This window comes from Myotis daubentonii, chromosome 11, assembly GCF_963259705.1.
Source record: "Myotis daubentonii chromosome 11, mMyoDau2.1, whole genome shotgun sequence".
Taxonomy (NCBI): domain Eukaryota; kingdom Metazoa; phylum Chordata; class Mammalia; order Chiroptera; family Vespertilionidae; genus Myotis; species Myotis daubentonii.
The window spans coordinates 36,813,017-36,836,867 of record NC_081850.1 but is presented as its reverse complement, the minus strand read 5'-3'; the positions used below and the strand labels follow the sequence as shown (position 1 = coordinate 36,836,867).

General features: G+C 41.8%; 1 protein-coding gene across 2 annotated transcripts in view; it reads left to right on the top strand.

Moving 5' to 3' along the window:
- KANK1 (KN motif and ankyrin repeat domains 1) overlaps window positions 1-23,851 on the top strand; it is a 192,992-nt gene that overhangs the window by 56,272 nt on the left and 112,869 nt on the right. Inside the window, exons 1-2 of one of the 2 annotated variants that reach the window (XM_059656817.1) lie at window positions 14,086-14,369; window positions 14,622-14,747. The gene's annotated coding sequence lies outside the window, so the exon portion shown is untranslated. Of the gene's footprint in view, window positions 1-14,085; window positions 14,370-14,621; window positions 14,748-23,851 lie in introns of those variants that run through there. The other variant, XM_059656816.1, reaches the window with a different exon arrangement.

The window sequence follows — 23,851 nt, the reverse complement described above, 5'->3', positions numbered from 1 at the left end:
TACTGTATACCTGAAACTAATACAAAATAGTATTGACTACCAACTGTAATTGAAAAATAAATTTTAAAATAGTTTTAAAAGTTGTTTTTTTTAAAGCACTATAGAAATCAACCAGTGAAGGAAGGCATAGCTCAGGCTGCAACTCAGTGCTGTTAGGTTGTATGTATGATAGGAATAGCAAAGGGTCATTCAGCCCTGAGATCCCATGGCAGGTAACAATCGGAAAATTACCCATTTTATAACTTATTTAGATTGAGCTTTTCCAATCGAAGTAAATTGCATTTTCCCCACATTACCTTTGCTTCTGGGGAGGATAGAAACAGGCAGAATGCTGCTCCAGGGCATGTTCCTAATAGAAAGCTCAAAATGATTTAGCGCGTCTTATCCTTGTAACCCAAAGCCCAGCTCCCGCGAGATGAATGGTGTACTGATGCCATCCGGGCGGCGGATTCCAGAGCTGGTCTAAGCCACATGATCTCTCAAGCCTTAGTTTCTTAACCTGTAAAATGAGATGAATCATTATCGATGATCAGTACTTTGCAAGGAGTTATTGTGAGGATTACATGACATGATATGTAGGACAGTACTTTATAATCTGTAGAACGCTACACAAATGTTAGCTGTCACTATCAGCTAATGGAATGTTCAGCCTTAAACCTTTCTAATGGATGAAGGCGATAGTAAGCTTTATCAAGGCAGAAATTGGGCCTGATTTCTTTTGATTTTTGTGTTCTTTTTTTTAGGAATATATTTTTATTGATTTCGGAGAGGAAGAGATAGGGAGAGAGAGATAGAAACTTCAGTGATGAGAGAGAATCATTGATTTGCTGCCTTCTGCACTGGGGATCAAGCCCACAACCCGGGCGTGTGCCCTGACCAGGAATTGAACCATGACCTAGTTTATAGGTCAACGTTCAACCACTGAGCCACACTATCTGGGCAGTTTTTGTGTTCTTAATGCTTGGTGCACAGTTGCAACTCACTAAATATTTGTTGAACGAATTTAGGAAATATTTGTTTAGTGTAGGCTGAGCTGGTATAAAATAACATTTTTCCCCTTGAAAATGTGCTTCTCAACTTTGTGGAATAAGTACTGTTATTTCTGTCTTACAAATGGGGAAACAGATCCGTTGATCCTCAAATCACTCTGATAGCCAGATCATGCATTTTCAGGTCCTTTCTAATCAAGTACTTTCTTTGATTGTTTGAGAAAAGGTGAAACAAGCTTGTGGTACCATAGCTCTGTTGGGTAAAACCATTTAAAACAAACTGATGAAATATTTCTCAGACTTTATTATTTACTGACCATTAATAGAAAAACAATTTTGCTTGTTTTATTTCTGTCCTCACCAAAGTGTCTGTTACCAGAAAGCTAATTCTGTTATCCACGTCCCTAACATGGCAACTTTGTCTGTATTTCTGTTCTTTGTGCATTGTGTTTGTTCTTAAACTGTGAATATTCTATTAACTGAGAGCTCTGAATAGCCATTGTGTCACTGGAGTGATACTCTGTCTGTCAGTTCCATGCATTGTGCTTGAGAATAAATGTGCTGTTTTATTTCTGATGGGATTTCTCTCATTGCCACTAATAATATGACGTAGAAAAGATAGGCCTATGAATAAACCTTGTAAGTGCTTTCATTGCTGAAACAATAGTCGTTCATTTTAGGATTACACGATTATATATATGTGTCTATTTCAAATAGGTAGAACCGTCCGTGTCTTATCCTTAGAGTTTTAGGTAAGAAGTATCAGTGAAATTAAATCCAGAATTATTTGTATATATGTGTGCTTTGCTAGAGAGAGGTTCCATTTTTTTTTCTTTTTTTAATCAGAATCTCAAACTAGTCGATGGTCCAGAAATGTTTAGGGACCACTGACCCAGCCAATTCAATTCAGCCTGGTAGTTTGTTTTGATGTATAGTGGCCGTGCCACTAGAAAGTGATGGGAAGTACCTAGACCAGGGGTGGGCAAACTTTTTGACTCGAGGGCCACAATGGGTTCTTAAACTGGACCGGAGGGCCGGAACAAAAGCATGGATGGAGTGTTTGTGTGAACTAATATAAATTCAAAGTAAACATCATTACATAAAAGGGTACGGTCTTTTTTTTTCAATAGTTTTATTCATTTCAAACAGGCCGGATCCGGCCCGCGGGCCGTAGTTTGCCCACGGCTGGTCTAGGTCAAAGTAGAAGTCTTTAAACTCATTTGATTAGATATCCCCATTCATACAAAACAGTTTGAGCACATATGCTCAAGATAGACACATTTATAAATTATATGCATGTACTAGTATATGCCTATGTTGAAGATATGTGCTCGGATTGTTTTATAATGATAATAGAAAGTACACATAATAGCAGTGCTAAAATAAGAAAAATGAAAAGCAACGTTTTAAAATGCATTGATAACCATGATGGCCTCATATTCACATTAGCTGTTATTTAAAAAGGCATGTGGACGATAGGGGCCTCATGCTTAACCTGACAAGCTCAGGGAAGACCTGCATGGCGGTCTTACAAACTGAGAGACCTAAAGTAACCACAAAGGATGGTCAGAAATTCAACTTTAACTAAAAGCAGTTATGGTGGGTAGGAATAGCCTAGGCTGGTATCTTCACTGACAAAGTCAACCTTTACCTTAACTGAGCCTATCTGTCTTTTTGCATTTATAATAACATACCCTTGAAATGTCTGGGTAACTTGTAACTTCCCTTTTTCTGGACCCCTTGGGGCACAACCTAATGTGCCTGGGCGCCAGGACAGATGCGACAAATTCCTTCATTGTTGTGTTAATTGTTCCTGCACCCACCTAAGTATGTGTCTATCATTTTACTTTTTATCCAATCCCAGGGGCTTTCCTGCTTTGCTTTCTCCCGCCTCTCTAGTCTGTCACCAGTGGATTTCATGAAACCCACCTACATACATCCCTCCTTTGATTGCAATGTATAAATACAGATGTAACCCGCCATTCTCCAGAGCATTATCTCAATTCATTGAAGTTCTGCTTCCCGGTATTTGTGGACAGTTTGGCTCAAATAAACTCACAAAAATTATTTACAGGTTTCAGTGGGTTTGTACGTTAATAGGCACAATCTAGACTTATTTCTGCCCACTGCTACCTTTGTCCTCCTCATTCCTGGGCTTGCACCATTTCTGGTTTTCCGTGGCTCTCCGCCTGCCTCCTAACACTCTTTTGTAGATGCCCTCACTGTTAAGCATCCTCTATACTTAATTCAAATTCTTGAGACTCAGGATCTCATTGGTCCGGTTCACCTTATGCCAGGTCAACTCATGTAAGTCTCCTTGATAAACAGTGCTGGTTTTGACTTCATCACTTGGCACAAACATAGCTGTTCAGGTAGCAAGGAGTGTGGGTCGGGCAACTTATGGAGAAGGGGCCTGGTGTGGCTAGAACGGTGACTGGCCTCACCTTGCACTAGTATGTCTGTGGGAGTAGAAGAGACACCACAGTCTGACTCCCTCTGTTTTCCCTTTGCAAATTCATGCCAATATCCTCTTAAAGACCACTAGGCATATTAAACAAAGTTTTTGTAATTTAAATAAACCAGAGACCATTTATGCCTGTGAAGATCTTCCCCACCCACACACCCACCTTCCCTATCTCATTACGATTGGGAGGAAATGGTAGCAGCACCATCTTTAAGACTTAACCCATAGTTCTTGCCATAGGAAAGACTGGTTTCATGTTTGCTCCCATTCAGCCTTGTGCAGACAGGGGCTTAAAGATTTCTTGTGCAGAACACCACTCGTTTAAGTCCCTTCTGCACAGAGAGGAGCCAGTAAGGAAAACGTCTGCGGTATTTCCCAGTTTGGAATCGCCATATAAATGGAGCGCATGCTTGGGAATGCGAAACCTGTTTATGCATCCGTGGGAATGTTTCCTTTTGAAAGGCACACTCTTCAGTCCTTTTCTTGTAGAACTTCAGTGCAGTGGTGGCCCATTTTAAAGGCTGTTGGGCCCCTGGGGCAATGCATGAGCTTGTCAGAGCCAGACCTTTCCAGAGCCAGACCTTCTCATACGAGTATGTTCTTATTGTTCTATGACTTTCAGTGCCCATATGTGTATGAAATTTAGAGTTAATTTTTAAAATTGGCACAAGACTCTCCAGCATGGACAAAATTTGTATCTTCTAAAAGAGAGAAAGAAAAGAAAGAGAACTAACTTTTTATTGAGCGCCTAAGCTCAGCACTTGGCAATTTTTGTTTTATTTAATCTCTGCCCCTATGAGGTAACTATGATCATTCCCACTTTACAGGAGGGAAAACAAAGCTCAGAAGTTGTGATTTGGCTAAAGTCCTAGACTAGCAGGCCCGGTGTGAGGTAGAAGGTGATCCTGTGTGACGACAGCTCACATTTCTCTTAGGGAACTAAATGCCAGTGGTGGTAAGCTTTTAACACACATTACTTTATTCATTCTCACCACATTTACGTTCTCTGAAGTTTTAAAAATCAGTCTCATAAGATTGTTTTTAGACAAAGAACAAACTATTAAGAAATCAAAGTAGCCCTAACCGGTTTGGCTCAATGGATAGAGCGTCGGCCTGCGGACTCAAGGGTCCCAGGTTCGATTCCGGTCAAGGGCATGTACCTGGGTTGCGGGCACATCCCCAGTGGAGGGTGTGCAGGAGGCAGCTGATCGGTGTTTCTCTCTCATCAATGTTTCTAGCTCTCTATCCCTCTCCCTTCCTCTCTGTAAAAAATCAATAAAATATATTTTTTTTAAAAAGAAATCGATGTAGTTCTTTTTAATCATTTATGTATTTTTATGTCAACTCTTCAAACTGCATACCCAGTTTTCACTTAATTTTATAAACTGTTACTTCCTCATCTTAATAAACTCTTCATGAATGTTTAATGTCTGCATAATAATTTAATTACAATTTTTAAGTTTCTGACTTTTGGTTCTGTAATAGTTGGGCAGTGAATATGTTTGTGTCTAAGTCTATGGGTTTTATTTTTAAACATTATTTTCTTAGTGTTTATTATTAGAAGTAAAATTATAGGGTCAGAAGTTACATTTATTTTTAAAACTGTAACCACTCTAAAGGCCCTTGATGCCTTTCACCGATTTGATATCTTTTAAAAATGGGAGGGACCAGTGTCCACCCCCATGGTGGTCTGTGAGTACCCGACTCCCTGTAGACCAGCCCATGGCGGTGGGTGGGGTGAGGGTAGGGGTGGGGGGAAATGGATGGTTCTGGTGCTCCGACATCCAGCTGCAGGCTCCATCCTGGACCCGCTCCTCTGTGGGGAGTGTGTGTGACAAGGTGGTGTCATGTGTCTACTCCACAAGAAAAGGCATTGTTACCAAGGCAAACAGTGATATTGATACCGCTCTGTGCACGCCAGAGCCAGAGCAACCTTCACCAGGGGCATTGTTGACAATTGCTAGAGGTTGTGGCAGTGCAGAAGTTACATAGTGTTCCTTGGCAACACATGTTCATGGATTGTTCTCATGTCGAAGCCCTTCTTAAATGAAAATTCTGAACACCCACACTGGGGAAATATGTGTAAAAATAACCCAAAAAGCCTTAGGAATGCATTGTTTGTTAAGATTTAAATAAAGGAGATTCCATGTTGTTGAACAAGGCAGGTTGCTTTTTTCTTTTTTTAATATGTAAGGAAACAACCATGTTTCACTTTAAAATAAAATAAAAATTTTAAAGGAAGAACATATTTCTAGTAAGGAAACAAGCAAGACATGCATTAAAATTAAGTGAAAACCAGGCACTTGTCATCCCATGTAAATGTACAGTGAGAAACCACATAGTTCTGCTTTTTTTAAAGAAGGCTGAAATGCAATTGGAGCACAGAGCCTCAGCTGAGAAATGTAGACACCTAAAGTGAGATGTTTCTTAATTTATCAGAAAAATTAAAGGCACTCGATTTTGTTTAAAGGCAGTACACAGATTATTCAGAGAATAAATATGGGTTTTTAGGAAAGTGCTTAATGAGCATTTGGTAAGGAGGCAGATACTGGTCTTCGTCTTTTTGGCTCATAAAATCAAGTCCTCACCACAGGACATTCTTCCCAGTTAACCCGTGGGTGCAGGTGCAGCACAACTTGGGAGCAAGTGTTTGCCGTTCTGCCTAGGAGGTCGCTGGGAGGACATGTCCATTTTCTTTTGTCAGGCATTTCAGTTTAAAACAAGTTGGAACTGTAAAGTCAGTGTTTTGCCTCCACTTATATATCTCTACCTTGTATTTGCAATAAATAGCGATTACAAATACATATGTAATTTTTAAAGGACGTATAGGGTATCCCAAAAAATGTATACACACACTTGGAATAATTATAAAGGCAGTGTTTAAGCTATCAGCTGTTAAAGCGTGTATGCATTTTTTTGGGACACCTGTATATGTCAAGCAGAGATTTTTAGTATGCCAGTGCATTCTTTGCATCGGTATGTTTTAACTAAGGAGGTAACAATGGCTGTTTCTAGCAGAAAGATCTTCCTTTCTTTCTTTTAGAAAATTTCTGAAATATGATTCATTTTATTTCTTAATTGACTTTTTTTTGAGAGAGAGAGAAAAACATTGACACGAGTGCGAAACATGGATCGGCTGCCTCCTGCTCACGCCCCAACCAGGGATCAAACCCATAACCGCAACAGGTGCACTGACTGGGAATTGAATCAGCGACCTTTTGGTGCACGGGACAGCACCCAACTAACTGAGCCAGGCAGGCCAGGACTGAGATATGATTTCTTGTTGGTCTAGGTCTAGGACAGTGATGGCGAACCTATGACACGCGTGTCAGAGGTGACACGTGAACTCATTTTTTTTGGTTGGTTTTTCTTTGTTAAATGGCATTTAAATATATAAAATAAATATCAAAAATATAAGTCTTTGTTTTACTATGGTTGCAGATATCAAAAAATTTCTATATGTGACACGGCACCAGAGAGTTAAGTTAGGGTTTTTCAAAAGGCTGACACGCCGAGCTCAAAAGGTTCGCTCGCCATCACTGGGCTAGGATGTGGTGAGGTTGTATCAAGTGGCAGATCTCTTTAGGACTTGCTTTTTCATTCGTTGCCATCTTGTCTGACATGACCACAATCTGTATCCTAGTACAGTGAAGGTTGGGTTTAACAGGGCGTCGTCATTTGTTTCCAGCATGTTTTGAGAAAAAATATTTGAGCTGGTACAGATTTTAATTACTGGCAGGCGGAAGAGTCCGACTCGCAGAAACCGTGATGCTGTCATACCCGGACAGGCGCGTCCTTTCCCTCCTAAGGAGTTTACGCCATCACCAAAGGCCGTCTTCCTATCAGAGAACAAGAGAGAACTTGTAAATGTGGAGGGCCTAGGTCAAGATATTAAAATTGCTGCCTTACCGGTCTCTAAATGTATCCAATAAATAAGTCAAATTTTTTTAGGCCAGAAGTAATGTAAGTCGGTGCCAGTGAGAAAAGGAAGGTGGTGAGGGAGGAGGGATTATAACATCAAAAGTGTTGTTTTCTTCTTATTTTAAAGACAATAGGAAAATGGTCGACAGTGTTTTCCAACTCACCCCTCTCCCCCGAGATTGATTGATGTTTGCCTTAAAAATCCTGAATGCAAAGACAGGAATTGCTTCCTTGTGGGAGTGATTGATGGAGAAGGGTCAGGCTTCCTCCGTTACACGGTCATGGAGATGCATACACACTCGGAGACTTGAGTATCAGCCTGGGGTAACAATAGATGGACAGTGCGCTTGTTGTTTTTGTCATTGAACCGAGCTTCAGTTAGAGGCTCAGAGGAGAACGCTGGGAGGTGCTTGGAGGGGTCAGGCAGGAGGATCAGTGGGGCTGGGCCCATCCACCTCTGCTCTGTGCTTCCAGGGTGTTTGCCCTGGGAGCCCGGGCTGCCTTGCTAGGGGAAGGAGTCATCTTGTCCGAGGGAAGTAGGACTCAGGGAGGCGTAACTAGCATCATCTTGCCTTGGCCCTCGGGCTGCACTTAGTGGAATGGCTCACCTCAGACTCACTCCTCTCTTGGGAAAGAGGACAGACGTTCTGGGCCCAACATGCCAGGAAGGCTGAGGAGCAGTAGGATGGGCAGGGCGCCAGCTATCTGTGCTGAAATACCAGAGCCCGGGCTCTGATGACTAATGAGGCTCAGAGCACATTCCCGTGGCATACTTTACAGCTTGACCCAGTTGACGGGGGCGCTCCGGGGAGCCGGCCTCAGTTTCCTCTCTTTCTTCCCTAGAGTGGAATGCGGCATTTCTATGATGGTGAATACTGAAATGAGCGCCTGCGCCAACCCGTTCTCAACAGGGAAGAAGCCCTTGTTTTAGGATTCTTTACTGAAAATACTACTACTCTCTTTTTTTAAGTGTATATATATTTTAAATGGAAGCCTATATGTGTTGCATTCTGTCTTTATACACACGGCAAAACTTGAAGTAATTTGTTTTCACGGGGAAGAATTAAAAGCATCTTTTCAGATTATGCATAATTTTGAGATAGATAACATTTGCTAGGTTTTATCTAGTTTATTTGTTTGTTTTTAAATCTCACCTGAAGATATGCTTGGAGAGAGAGGCAGAGGGGGAGAGGGAAGGAGGGAGGGAAGGGGGAAGGGAGAGGGAGGGAGGGAGGGAGGGAGGGAGGGAGGGAGAGAGAGAGAGAGAGAGAGAGAGAGAGAGAGAGAGAGAGAGAGAGAAAGAAAGAGAAAAGAGAAACATCCATTGGTTGCCTTCTGTTCTGGGGACTGAACCCTCTACCCAGGCATGTGCCCTGCCCGGGAATCAAACCACAACCTTTTAGTGCACAGGGAAGTGCTCAGCCAACTGAGCCACTCCAGCCAGGCTTTAAAAAAATATCTATAAAGTTTTCTCCCATCTTGCCTGGTAAATGAGGGGTCTCTGGCACTGACCTTAAATGTTACAAAGTATTTCGATTAAAGCGGTCAACAGTATTCGAAAAGACAAGGCCACAGCTGATCGTTTGGTGACACCCTTAAAGTTACATAGTAATAACCCTCTAATCAGACTTACAGTATTAGGGAGGGAGGCATTTTCACGGTACATAGGGGAAGTTAAAGCACAGAGAAAGCTAGTACAGTACTTGCTTGAGGTAAGTCATATGGTTGATAACAAAAGCCACATTCTTAGTCCTTTCGCAAGGGACTTATGTTTTATGTAGTAAATTAATCAGAGAAGATAGTATTCTAGATAATAGCAAAGGATAAGCTTAATGAATGGTTCTTAAACTATGGTGCCTGGGCCAGCATCATTCATCCTCTGAAAGCTTGTTAAACATTTAAATTTTTAAAAATATACATGTTTCTATTGGTTTTTAAAGCGAGAGGGAGAGATAGAAACATCCATGAGAGAGAATCATTGATCACCTGCCTCCTGCACGCCCCCTGCTGGGGATCAAGCCTGAAACTGGGGCATGTGCCTTGATGGGTAATCAAACAGAGACCTCTTGATTCATAGGTCGATGCGCTACCACTGAGCCACAGCAGCCAGGCTAACGGTGCCTTTGTAAGTAATTCTCTGGGAAGGTTAAGATACTTCTCATTTAAACTTTGGGAGAAGAACACGCTGAAGGTCCTTATGGCATCTTCCAAACCACCGGACAGCGCCACCTGCTGATCGTTACCTGCTAGAACGTCATTCCCTCACTCAGAGTACAGCAGGGTTCCTGCCACCTCATCCCAGGCCACCCCCAGATGTGGTCACTTCTGCAGAGAGCGGAAGGAGGAGAAACACTGGAGAATCCGGAGCTTTCTGTCCTGGGCTCATGGTTTAAAGGGTAGATCTGAGCCAAATGGTAACCCCATCATTGGTTGCCTTCTGTTCACGCCCCAACTGGGGCCCGAACCCTCTACCCAGTTTCCGATCTGAATAGTAAAAAAACAAAAAAAAATTGGCCTTTGTTTCCTTTGCTTTAAGTGGACATGTTCTCCCTACTTTATATATCTAGATACCAGGAAAGGAAGTTGCTTTGGATGCCTGAGTGCCCTTTATTCCCTCCGTAATCTCTCTCAAGTGTGACTTTTTTTGGCCTTTGCCAAGCAATCAAGGTTAAAAAAAAAAAAAAAGTATTAGCAGTATCGTTTGCATGGAAAGCAGTCAGCCAGACAATTCATTTCTGATTTATTAATCCTAAAGGAGAAAAGCACTTTTCTTGAGTCCTCTGTACAAAATTTTTAAAATTGAGTATATTTATTTTATTTTTTCTCTCCTGGGACTGTATAACAGTTTGAGAGTGTATCTCATAGTTGATTTTTAAAAAACATATGCATCGATGTATAAATCTAGCTGTTTCTATAGTATTAACAACATTAGTGCAAGATTTTTAAGGAAAAATTAATGATGACATTTGAAAATACCCATTACCATATTGGGTATTACCACATTTCTTTTCCATTTGAAGAAATTGTGCTCAGGTGTTCATGGGAGAAATTATCCCTACCCTACCATTATCTGTCAGAAAACAGAGCTCTCTAGACAGCTGTTTTCTCTCCCCTCTGTATATGTAACTTGTATTTGAGATGTAGGTCTAAGCAATGCTAAGGTGACAAGCCTATCCGAGGGGAAGGACCAATAGCAGAGCACTCTGACCCCTGGAGTTTTACTGTTATATCTTGATTTAATAAAATGCCTATAGCTGAAAACAGGTAAAGAGGGTAAAGCTTGCGCACAGCATTCATTAATCCTAAAACATGCTATCAGGGCCCGGCTGGCGCCGCTCAGTGGTTGAGGGTTGACATATGAACCTGGTCCGGGCTTAATCCCCAGTGTGGGGCATGCAGGGGGCTGCTGATCAGCGATTCTCTCTCATCATTGATGTTTCTATCTCTCTTCTTCTCCCTGGCTCTCTGAAATCAACAAAAATAATATGTATTTTAAAATGCTACCAGGGCAACCAGCATGTTGCAGAGGATCTGTGAGTGCTTCTTCTTCTAGAATTTCAAGCAGTACATAAAATATTTATACAGCGCCGTGCTGCTTCACCCCTGACGGGAGCACCGGTTCAGGTGTGTACGGTTACTGCTGGCATCGCTAATGTCCGAGCTGCCGAAGAACCTCGAATGGTATTTGGAATGTTAGAAAGTCAGGTACCTGACATGGAGTTAGGTTTGTAGTGACTGATAAAGTGGCCCTGGTTCCTAAACATAAATATTTATCTTGTTACCAAAATGGCACTGAAGAGTAAAGACACATCACAGAGGAGGGAGAAGAAGAGAGTTTTCCCATGGAACTTAAAAGAGTGGATGGTACCCAGTTGGTGTGGCTCAGTGGTTGAGCATCGACCTATGAACCAGAAAGTCACGGTTCAATTCCCGGTCAGGGCACATGCCTGGGTTGTGGGATTGATCCCCTGTAGGGGGCGTGCAGGAGGCAGCCGATCGAGATCAATGATTCTCTCTCATCCCTCTCCCTTCCTCTCTGAAATCAATATATACTTTTAAAAAGATCATTAAGTACAAAGCTTATTTGTAAAATAAAAATCTCATTATAAATTTACTAACTGTGGATGCCTATTACATTTTACCTGGAAAAGAGGAATGAGAGCACCTGCCCAGTGGGCTCTTTGTAAGGATTGTAAGAATAAGGCACCTTAGGTACGTGCCCTGACAGGGAATCAAACCCACAGCCTTTTGGTGCAGGGGACGATGCTCCAGTCAACTGAGCCGCCTGGCAGGTTTGATCCCAGGTCCGGCACATGTTGGAGGCAGTCAATCAGTGTTTCTCTCTCACATCAGTGTTTCTCTCACTCCCACTCTCTATCTTTCTCTCTCTCTAAAAAATCAATTTATAAAAGCATTCTTCAGGTGAGGATTTTTTTAAAAAGGCACCTTAGTAACAATTCCTTGTTTAACAGTGTTTACTTCCAGTCATGACTTTACCTGCATTTTCTTTAAACCCTCAGAATAGACCAGTGAAGTAGTGGTGTTTCCATTTTCGAGATAAAATGTAAAAAATGAGGAACACATATTTGCAACACATAAGGCAACATTCATATATAGTATCCTGATACAAGGCTACCTCTGTGTCCTTATGGTAAGATGCTTTCTGACTCTGATAGGCTTGAATGGGCTTTGCTCCTTATAGCCAAAGGTTCCCAATGAATATACCATCTTCTCTCCATTATTAGGGTACTAAGTTAATAATATCTCTGATAGACAAAATGGTTCAAATGACGAGCATTCTAACAGAAAAGTAAAGGACATACACAAGAAGTGCAAAAAAAGTAAAAAATGTTCAACCTCAGATATGCTAATAAAAATGAACTTTTAAAATCTATAGAATGGGGTAGTTAAAAAAAATAATACTACACTATTTTAGAGGGAGTGCGGAGAAGTGTACTCATGTTCCGCTGGAGCATAGAGTGGCTGAAACGTTGTATGGGGTGAGTTATCAACAATATCAAATCCACATCCTTTGCATACCTCTGACCCACGTCCTTATCCCTAACAAATACTTAATGGCGTGTTCGAGGATGTCCATCTCACTATTATCTATCTAATAAAAAATTGCAGCATTTGACGTCACTCATCTATCTTTGGGCTAATGGGCCTCTCCACTCTCTTGATCTTTCTCCTACCTCTTTTACCACCCCTCTGTGCCTCCTTTATCCGTTCTTCCTCTGCCTCCCTTCATCCTTCACTGTCTTCTACTCAGTCCCCTTAGAATTTTCATTTAGTCTTGGGGCTTCAGCCATCTTTTTTGAGTTAAGAGTCTAAGAAACAGTCTTCCCCCGCTGTGAGTCATCCCTGCTGTTGCTGGGAGTTTGGACATAAAATGTTTTTGGAATTAGAACACATCCGCTTTGACACAAAATCTGCGCACATTGGACATACTGAGAGCTCATCTCCTGGCTCCAGGTAGAGGCCCCTGGATTGTGTGCGAAGGTCTACTCCTAATGGCGGAATAAGTTTCTTGTGTGAACTTGGTGCACAGCAGTGTGAATGCATGTAATATCACTGAACTGTGTACTTTAAAAAATGGTTAAGATGTTCAATTTTACATTCTCTATATTTTACCACAATACATTTTTTATTTTAAAGGAAAAGAAAAGAAGATGGTGTAATTCGTAAGAATCTTACCTTAAGGCACGAATGCTTGTAAATTTCAAAAGCATTTGCAGAGCTGATGCAAAAAATCCAGGATTTGTGAAAAACCTAATGTTGTCCATGCTGAAGTGCAAGACTAACTTAAAATAATCAGAATAGTCCCTTTCAAATTGGACAACTAGCTCAATAAACACAAGACAATGGATGGTACTGTTAACCCTCTCAGTGTGAGGGTTAACTTGTCGGAAAGGTGGGCGGGCATTGCCAGAACTGGAGCTGGGCCTTGCCAGAAGGGATAAGAAAAGCTGTATCTTGCCTGGGGAATGAGAGCTGCAAAGGCAGGGTGTATGCATTCTTTGGAGCAAAGACTTATCTGATGAGAACAGAGGGTGTTTGTTGGAAATTGGAGGAAGATAAGATAAAGTAGATCTAGACTGAAGTTTGTGTTTTGTTTGTGTGGTGTTTTGTTTGTTTGTTTTATGGAAGAGAGATTTATTACCACCATGGGTAAGGATATAATAGAATGTTAGACTTGGAAATTAGAACAGAGAGCTTCAAAGCTGGAGATAATCCTGTAAGGTAGGGTGGGAATGACTATTTGTTGAGTACCTGCTGTATGTCAGGTGCAAGACCTCGCGGCTCTTATTCTTACAGCAGCCGTAAGGGTAGATGATATTATTCCCATTTTATGCATAACACACTGAGTTTTGAGGAAATAGAATTTGTCTAAGTTCTGCGTGTGCCTGGGCCAGGATCCAAGCCCAGGGACATAGGCCTTCAAAGCCCAGTGAGGATGGAGAACACCAAAGCCAGTTTTATAGTGAAGAGAGCTGAGACCCGGGAAACAGGGACTGTTCGAGGTTATACAGGTCATAGGATGGAAGCAGCTGTTCTGCAAGAGAGAGAGGATAGGTGGTGATCCGCAGAGAGAGAACAGGTTAGAGCCTGCTGCTACAAACAGGTAGGGGTGCCAAAGAATTTGGTAATAGCGGTGGATTGGAATGAAAAAGAGGCAGAGAGCGGCAGGACATACAAGGGAAAGCTGTGGTGGACTGACCTGATGGAGTAAAGGATGATGGGAGGGATGACTGGGAAATAATCCCACAGTTAATCCCAAGGGACTGCCGTTTATAGAGAGTCTTCAGTGGAGCTACTTTTAAGAGAAAGGCCATGTGTTACTGACGGAGTGGTCTGACCGAAATGACAAATGTTAGGAGATAAAATTGATGGTATTGATGAGCTGAGTGATGCATATTGGTAAATACATGGAGAACAGCAATGGAAATGAAGGTGAAAGGCCGTGAGGAGCAGACCATTTCTTTGATGTGATGGTGAGAGATATACCCCAAGAGCAAGCGACTAGCTGTTACCTACAGCCTAGGACACTTGTGTTTGCATGACATGCTAGGTTCTCTTTTACTCTGGCCTGCCCCTTCCCAGCAGGAAAAGCACTTCGCTGTACTTGGATTCCTGAACTGCATAGCCGCCTCTCACACTTGATTCCCCTTTCCTGCAGGTCTGCAGCCTAGAAAGGAATATTTCTCCATCACATTTCCCTCAACCAGATTCTTTTGTCTTTTCAGAATGATTGTCACTACACTGGACAGACTGCTGAACTCCTGAAGTCCTTCCGTCTTTTGACCACACGAGGAAATTGTCCATGGAGTTGAAATATTTATTGCAGTAATTTCTGGCCTTACATAACTGAGGTAAGCTATGCTTTTCCCCCTATACTTGTCATGAAGTTGCTGTGCTTGTCTCTTTTAACTGTGCTTTTTAAGGGACATTAATCCACTTTCCCCTACCTTTTGTGCCCCAGTAATCCTCCAGAGTGCTCCTAACCTGCACATGTAGATATGGGTGCAGAAAAGACATTTATAGGATGAAATATGAGCAAGCTGTTTGACTCTGAAGAATAAAGAGGAAAATGTATTGCTCTTCATATTAAATCAATAAAATATCCCATTTCCATAAACGCAATATGCATGGAGTGGATTATGCTAGAGAAAAATCAATAGATTGAAAGGAGTATTATTAAGGCTACTTGAAAAAAATGGAGATACTTAAATACTAATATATTGCTGGATTTATTCAAGTATAGAAAACCTAGAAAATACAGAGAACTTAAAAGAAAAAAAATCTGGTATTCCACATCCAGATATACAATCAAGGTTAAAATAGTACTGCATTAATTATAATGTTTGTATCACAAATACTTGTAATGTGTGTGTTCATTTGCTAGATTTTTAGGAAGCGAGCATCATCACACGCTTACTCAGGACCAGGCTCTGTACCAAGCATTTTACATACATTCATTTATTAGCTCTCACTACCCTGAGCGGTTAGTACATTTTCATTCCCCATTTAAAACTTGAGGTTCAGAGAAATTACATGACTTGTCCATGCTCACACAGCTGGTAAACCCACTCAGAACTTGAAGTAATCAGGTACCAAAGTCTCTAGTAATGGGATTTTTTTTACACACTTCCATTTCTTAATAAAATGCATGTTCCTTTCCCGCTATCTCATCATCTTAAATGACCACGCTGTGCTCACTATGGGAATGCAGTGGTTTCTCTACCCCCATCTCCTTTTGTTGGACATGTATTTGTTTTCTTATACCTACGTTTAGAAATAACATTGCAGTGCACATCTTTTGTGCACAGCCATAATTCCCCCAGGACAGATTACTGTGAGTGGCATTGCTGAGTGAATGGGAATGTGGGAATGTACTGTTCAGGGTTTGATACGCTCTGCTGATTGTCTCCTCAAAAAGTTGTGCCAGTTTATAGTCTCACTAGCAGCATATGGAAGTGCCTGGTGACCCTAAGTCCTCAGCAATATTGGTAGTTAGCAACTTGGACACTTTTTTTAAAAAATAATATTTTTACTAGTTTCAGAGAGGAAGAGAGAGATAGAAACATCAATGATGAGAGAATCATTGATCGGCTGCCTCCTGCACTCCCCCCACTGGGGATGGAGCCCGCAACCCAGGCATGTGCCCTTGACTGGAATCGAACCTGGGACCCTTCAGTCCGCAAGCTGACGCTCTATCCACTGAGCCAAACCAGCTAGGGCGCAACTTGGACACTTTTGTTTGCCTTTTTAAATGGTTCCAGGTGTCCTTGTTCAGGTCCATATTCTTGCCTCTAATACTCTAGAGCAGGGGTCCTCAAACTGCGGCCCGCAGGCCACATGCAAATACAAATATTGTATTTGTTCCCGTTTTGTTTTTTTACTTCAAAATAAGATATGTGCAGTGTGCATAGGAATTTGTTAATAGTCTTTTTTAAACTATAGTCCGGCCCTCCAACGGTCTGAGGGACAGTGAACTGGCCCCATGTTTAAAAAGTTTGAGGACCCCTGCTCTAGAGCAATGGTCGCCAACCTCTCGGACCTCACGGACCACCAGTGGTCCATGGACCACTGGTTGGCGTCTGCTGCTCTAGAGCCATGGCCCCCTGACAGGTTTATTTCTCTCCACCCTAGACCATACCTTGTCACAACAGAATTGCAGGACAGAGGGTAAAAACTTGGACTCTAGAGCTAGGTGCCTGGGTTCAAATCCTGGGTGTACCCCTTTGCCTCAGTTTCCCCGTCAATAGGATGATAGTAATGAAACCTCTCTGGTAGTGGTGCTAGTTGATGTAAAGTACTTTAGGACGGTGCCTGATTCTCGGTGCCTGCTCATTCATTGTTAGCCACTAGTGTTGTCTTCCAGGAGTCCATGCTTGTGTCATTTAAAAACCAAAGGTTGTGCTTGTTTTGAATGAAATATGATCATTACCAAATATGTAATTCACAGTAGAAACGTCGTGCTGACGCTGTAGTATTGTGTGAGCACAGTGACCAACCTGAAGGTCACAGATAACCACTCCAGCCTCAGTTGATGCTGAGAGGTCAAGGATAGTGAGGAAACAGAAAAAACAGGAATAACTAGAACGTTAAAGGGCCTTATAAACTCACAGAGCACTTTCACACGCATCATCTTACCTGATCCTCACAACAGAGCTGCGAGGGAGGTGGAGCAGCTATTAGTAACCTCAGTTTACAGAGGAGGAAGCTGACTTGGAGGACTTAAGTGACTTGCTCACTTAAGGTCATGGATGTGGTCGGTGGCAGAGCGGGGCGTCTGTAACTCTCGCCGCTTCATGACAGAGATGAGCTGAGGAGGCGCAGGTGTAGATACCCAGGCCTGGGAGTCGAGTCCTTCCCCTGTGGTGTCCACATAGACTCGCGGGGACTCAGGAATGCCCTGATGGTGTTCCCCCGAGTCTGTTCTTCACATAGCTGAGTGATCGCTTTGGAGTGTAATCACGGCCTGGCACACCCGGCCTGAGCCCAGCATGACATTCTCCCTACCGAGGCCTGCAAGGCCAGGCATGATCTGGCGTCGCCTGCTCTCCAGCCTCAGCTCTGTTACTCACTCTAGAACACTATGTTCCAGCCCCACTGGCCTCCTTTCAAGTCAGGGAACAGGCCAAGCTCTTTCTTGCCCCCGGGATGCTGTTCCTTTGCTTGGAACATGTGCTTGTGCATGTGCATGCGCAGGTGCGTGCTTGCATACATGTGCTCACACACACATTTCTTATGGCTGACTCCTCCTTGTCCAGGGAGGCAGCTCCCGGAGAGAGCTCTGGAGCAGGCTGCGTGGGTCCCCCTGGCTTCCGCATTCCCTAGCTCTGTTCCCTTGGGCAGGTTACTGCGCCTCTACCTCACCTGTAACCGAAGAATCGTCATCATAATAGTGCCTGTCTCAGAGTTTTGGAGGACCATGTGGGTTAACTCATGCAAAGCTCTTAGAAAAAAAACTGCCCTGTGCATAGAAGTGCACACCCGTGGTAACTGTTAACAAGATCGTCAGCTTAAATCTCACCTCAGTCAGAGTGCCATCCAATGTTGGTTATTTCCTCAGTATTCTCTTCCTCAGAATCCTGCTATTTTCACCTTTGTGCACGTATCATTATGTAATTTTTTTTTTTCAATTTCCCCCTCTAGCCTGTGACTCTACAGGCACAGGGGCTGTGTCTGTGTTTTCCACAGCTAGCTCCCTGCTGCTTGGCATCTAGTGTTTCTGGAATGAATGCATGAAAGTCAACATCTCCAGCCACAAGATTGCATAGAAATGCTACCTACGTTTTCTTACTGTAGTATGATGGTTTTATTTCTTTTCTTTTTAAAAAAAATATATTTCCTTATTGATTTCAGAGAGGAAGGGAGAAGGAGAGAGAGATAGAAACATCAATGATGAGAAAGAATCATTGACCGGCGGCCTCCTGCACACCCCCTACTGGGGAACGAGCCCACAACCTAGGCATGTGCCCTTGGCCGGAATCGAACCTGGGACCCTTCAGTTCGCAGGCTGACGCTCCATCCACTGAGCCAAGCCGGCTAGGGCATGATGGTTTTATTTCACATTATAAAATATTTCATCTGTATAGAAGTTAGTTTGAAGTGTGATTTGAGATATGAATGAAAACTAATTTTTTCCCCCAAATGAGTAGCCAATTGCAATTTTTGTGATTTCTCTTTTAAAAAAAAATATGTATATGTATTTTTATTGATTTCAGAGAAGAAGGGATAGGGAGAGAGAGATAGAAACATCAATGATGAGAGAGAATCATTGATCGGCTGCCTCCTGCATGATCCCCACTGGGGATCGAGCCTGCAACCCGGGCATGTGCCCTGACGGGGAATCGAACAGTGATCTCCTTGTTCATAGGTTGACACTCAACCACTGAGCCACACCGGCTGGGCTTTTGTAATTTCTTTTAAAGAACGCTTCAATCTAAATTACAGTCCTTAGGAACTCTGATGTTTCTTTTGTTTGTTTTTTCTCTTCTTGGGTAATCCTTTTGCAAAAAGTAAATACAGAAACTGTTCACCCAGTTGAGTTGAATTTCTTGTGAGCGTGCTGGCCCCGTACCAGGGAAGATGCTCCTGGGGTCACCTGCCATGGCCTGGCTTCCAAGAGGAGGACATAACGTTGCCAGCGTAGGGGCTTGTTCCATTTGCTCAACCGCTAGGTATTTTACACAAACTTGTTTTAGATATTCTGACTGTCCTTTTTTAAAAAAAATATATATTTTATTGATTTTTTTTTTACAGAGAGGAAGGGAGAGGGATAGAGAGTTAGAAACATCGATGAGAGAGAAACATCAATCAGCTGCCTCCTGCACACCCCCTACTGGGGATGTGCCCGCAACCAAGGTACATGCCCTTGACCAGAATTGAACCTGGGACCCTTCAGTCTGCAGGCTGACACTCTATCCAGTGAGCCAAAGTGGTTAGGGCTCTGACTGTCCTTTAAAAAACCCAATTGAAACCTAGAAACTTCACCATCCTGATGACTACGTTACTTTTCCTTAACTGCTTCCTGCACTTAGATGAGGGACAGAAATGCTTTGGCAAACCATGTATTGTAGTCTGTGGTTTGGAAAAGTTGCTCACCACTCTTTTCCATATACACACACACACACACACACACACACACACACACACACACACACGCACATATATATATAATCTTTATTGATTTCAGAGAGGAAGGGAGAGGGAGAGAGAGATACCAGTGATGAGAGAGAATCATTGATTGGCTGCCTCCTGCACACCCCCTACTGGGGGTAGAGCCTGCAATCTGGGCATGTGCCCTTGACCGGGAATCGAACATGGGACCCTTCAGTCCACAGACTGATGCTCTAGCTACTGAGCCAAACCGGCTAGGGCTTTTCCATATTTTAACTTTTAAAATTAAAATTAATGACAGAAATAATACATCTCCATTGTCACATATTCAAGCCATAAAAGTTGTACACAGAAAAAAATTACTCTTCCCACTTTCTGGCCCACCCCCTTAAAATAACCACAGCTGAGTTTATTGTGTATTTTTTTAGACTTTTTTTTTATGCTTAGTAAATATACAAACTAGGGCAAAGGTAGGTTTACAGTCGTGAGTACATGAAACAGTTTATTGTATTATTATTTATTAAGTGTATTATTTTCCATACAAACAACTATAAACCTACTTTTGCCCCACTCCTTATTAGATCTACACACACACACACTTTTTTGGAACAGTGTCATAAACCCACTTTCTTACACATGTCGATGGGCCTTAACAACACTTGCAGCCTTTGTTCTCTGGCTGGCAGCGTCTTAGAGAAGTCACTAATGGATATTTTCCCAGGGCTGCAGCCACCAAGCCCTGCTTAGTGTGTTCGAAGCACTGGCTGTAATCTTCCGCAGGGCAGGGGCCCGGGCACAGTCAGGAATGCGGTGTCATCTGATCATGGTTTCCCTCTCACTCCAGCGGAAGAAAGGAGGACTTACAAGGGGAGCCAGTGGAGTGGGAAAGGAGAAAATTCTCCTAAGTGCATGAGGGCGTACATGTAGCGAAATGTTTTTCACTGCGTTATGTAACGAGTGCATAGTTTGATTTCCAGGGAAACGGGGTGGCAGATGAGGTGCTGTCAGGTTATACATTTTTTCATAACACCGTCTCTCATCATCATTCTCCTGCGCCTTTTTGTGGTGGTTGTCGCTGGTCCATGAGAATAGAAGGTAAAGTTTGGGATGGAGTCAGGTGGAGGGCAGTGACTCACCGGGCTGTGCCCTTCACACCGGCATGAGAAAACCTGCCGTTGGCTGGCCCGGCTGCTGATCTATGGCGCTGCATTCCAGAGAACTAACTGTGAGGCTTTCTGTGATGATGGGGGCTCTGGACTTAGGCAGAATTGCACTTGTCAGGGTTTCCACCGTGCCCGCCTTATTGCGCTGGGGAGGCAAGTTTCATTGCTTAAGGGGACAATTTACGGCAGCGGGCTTATCCCCTAGTTTCAGCTCTTTATGTCTTTCTGCCTCTTCATAAAATGGGAAGTCACAAAGCAATTAAATGGTAGTGTAGTTTTCAGGCAGAAGGTGGAGAGAGGCTAACCAGGGGAAAGGCTAGCATGATTGACAGAGGCTGGCTGGAGATTTACATTGAGAATAACTCGTTCTTCAAAACTTTCTTCATTTGCTCGGAGGGAATTATGAGGTAAATCATACACCAGGAGGATGGATGATTAAAAACACAGGAGTTATGATTTCTTTTTGACTTTGTAAGTCTCTAAATCCTCCACCTTAGCATAGAGCTCTCATTTCAAGAATTCGATGGAATGATGGGAACCAGCCCTGCCATGGATTAAAGTGAAGCAGAAATACTTTAAAATCTTAAATTGTTAATAAGCTTGAGATTATTTATATTTTGTAAACTGTCATGATTTAATGCAATAAACTAGAGAATTGATGAGTGACTTTTTTCCCCCTTTAAAATCAGATTTACAAGTGTAGATATTTTTCAGAACTCAAAAACATTGAATGGGATTTCAACTGTTAGGTTCTAGAATTTTTAAAATAGCATTAATAATTTTTAATAATGACACTTAAAATTTGAAAAAAATTGAACATAAAAATTTGGAGAGTTAAGATTCCCTGTCCCTCTTCTTCCAACCTGCTTTAACATATAAAAGAAATTCTTTTGATTTAGCTGCTTTGTATTGATGATGACTTACTTATTCCTATCAAGAGAATTAACAAATAAAGATATATAAGTTCTACGTGTCATCCTTTCCTATTACAGAAATAATTTGACTTTAAAAAGGGTTGAAAAGCTGCCTCTTGATTTGAAGTTCTTCTGTTTGTTCCCTAATAATCACATTGAAATGCTGAAACCAAATAGCGTAAATAAAAATGTGATTGTTGGTATCAGTTGAGAAAAGGATTAACTAAAAGCCCATTTATGTGACCCGGAAAATAAGTGGCTAGGAGGTCACTGCTTTTTCTGGTGTGACTTTCTGTTGCCTGGGAAGCCCTCTGAAGGGGAGACTAAATTAAGGTGTTCATTTGTGTTTTTTTAATTAAAAACACACACACACACACACACACACACACACACACACACACACACACAAAGGTAGTCTCTACTGGTTATTTTAAAAAGCAAGTAAGAACTCCACTATCCCTTCAGATGTTCCCTAGCATGGTCCCTCTTAAGTTTGATATGTATCCTTCCATATATTTTCTTTTTGTTGAACTTACTGAGGTGACTTATACCTGTTTCAGGTGCATAATTCCACAACACATCATCTCTCTGCTTATAAGTACAAATAAAATTTCTTCCTTTGAGTAGAATTATAATATTCTTTGTCTACATTTAACTTATTTATTTTTTACTTCACTATAGATTATGAATATCTTTCTTTTTCAGTACATCTAGAATTAACTAATTCCTTTTAAACACTGCCAATTGTACAGATGTACCATACTTTAAGGGTTTTTTAAAATGAGCATTTAGTGTGTTTTCAGCTTCTTTTCTATTATAAATAATGCAACAATGAACAATCTTGTATACTTACGTATTTCTTTAAGGTAGTTTCCTTTAAGTAGAAATGATAGGGCCAAAAATATGTGCATATTACCTTTAGATGGATAGCCCGAGATCTTATTTTGTTTTGTTTTGTTTTAAACTGCCTGTTTATTATAGATGTAGATGCTAGCCACTATTACCTAAGAACGTCAGAGTGAGTAATTAAATGCTTGGAAAAAGTGGAGAAAGGAAGGGTGTGTCTAACTCTTTATTGTCATACAATGTGGCAACATATAATTTAAATAGAATGTAAATAATAAATTCCTCTTGGGTATGTTTATGAGCTGTGTAAACAAGGTGTCTTTAAATGCATTGTTAGTCTAACTTAGTATTTTTAGGTGAGGAAGCACCTAGTAGCACTCTTGTGCCTTTTGGGCTTTTCTCTCTTCTTCCCTTTGTACAACCCACCCCACTACTAACCTAGCTTTCATTGTCTCCCCCCCACCCCCCCACACCCAGTAATGCCGGCAGTCATTTCTTAAATAGCTTTGGATTTTATGCCAAAAGATCTTTTGCTGTTGACAGATTCTGTGAATACCCAGTGTTCTTTTCTTTGGCACCATCCAAGACCGGTTTGGGAATTCACTAACATAGTCTAAAGTTAATGACTTTGTTTTGTTCAGGACTAACAGGCTAAAGGCAGGCTGCACTTAATTTTTGAGACAGTCGCTGTGATGGTCTGTGTGTCCGAGTCTCGTGTCTCATGCCTTTCTATGCTTTTCCATGGTTGGCTGAGTAAAGCAGGGGAAGGCCTTTTTAGTCAAATACCCAAAGAAAAGAAAGCCAATGGAAGCGAGGAGTAACATAACCATAGTTGCTTCCCTCGGCCATCGGTTTTTAAAATCTTTTTATTTTGAACTTGGAAAAAAAGCTGCACAGATAGTACAGAATTTACATACACCCTTTTCCAGCTCCTGCCAGCGTTAGCATCTTACATAATCAGCATAATTACCAGAATCAGGAGATTTAAATTAGTACCATACCTTTAGCTAAACTACAGACCTCATTAGCATTTCATCTGGTTTTCCACTAATGTCCTCCTTCAGGTCCAGGATCTAATCCATGATCTTCATTGCATTTAGTTCTGTCTCCTCAGACGACGACAGCTAGTTCCTCAGTTTCTCCTTGTCTTTCATGATATTGATACTTTTGGACAGTACTGGTCAGTTATTTTGTTGAATGACACTGAGTTTGGGATTTTTGGATGTTTTCTAATATTTACTTTGAGGTTGTGTTTTGGGGAAGAATACCACAAAAGCGATGATGTGTTCTTTTTCCAAGTGGTATTAAAGGTGATGCTAACCTTGATCACTTGATTCAGGTAGTTTCCCTGGGATTTCTCCACTATAAAGTGACTGTTATTCCCTCTGTAATTAATAAATGTCTTGGGGGAAGATACTTTGAAAC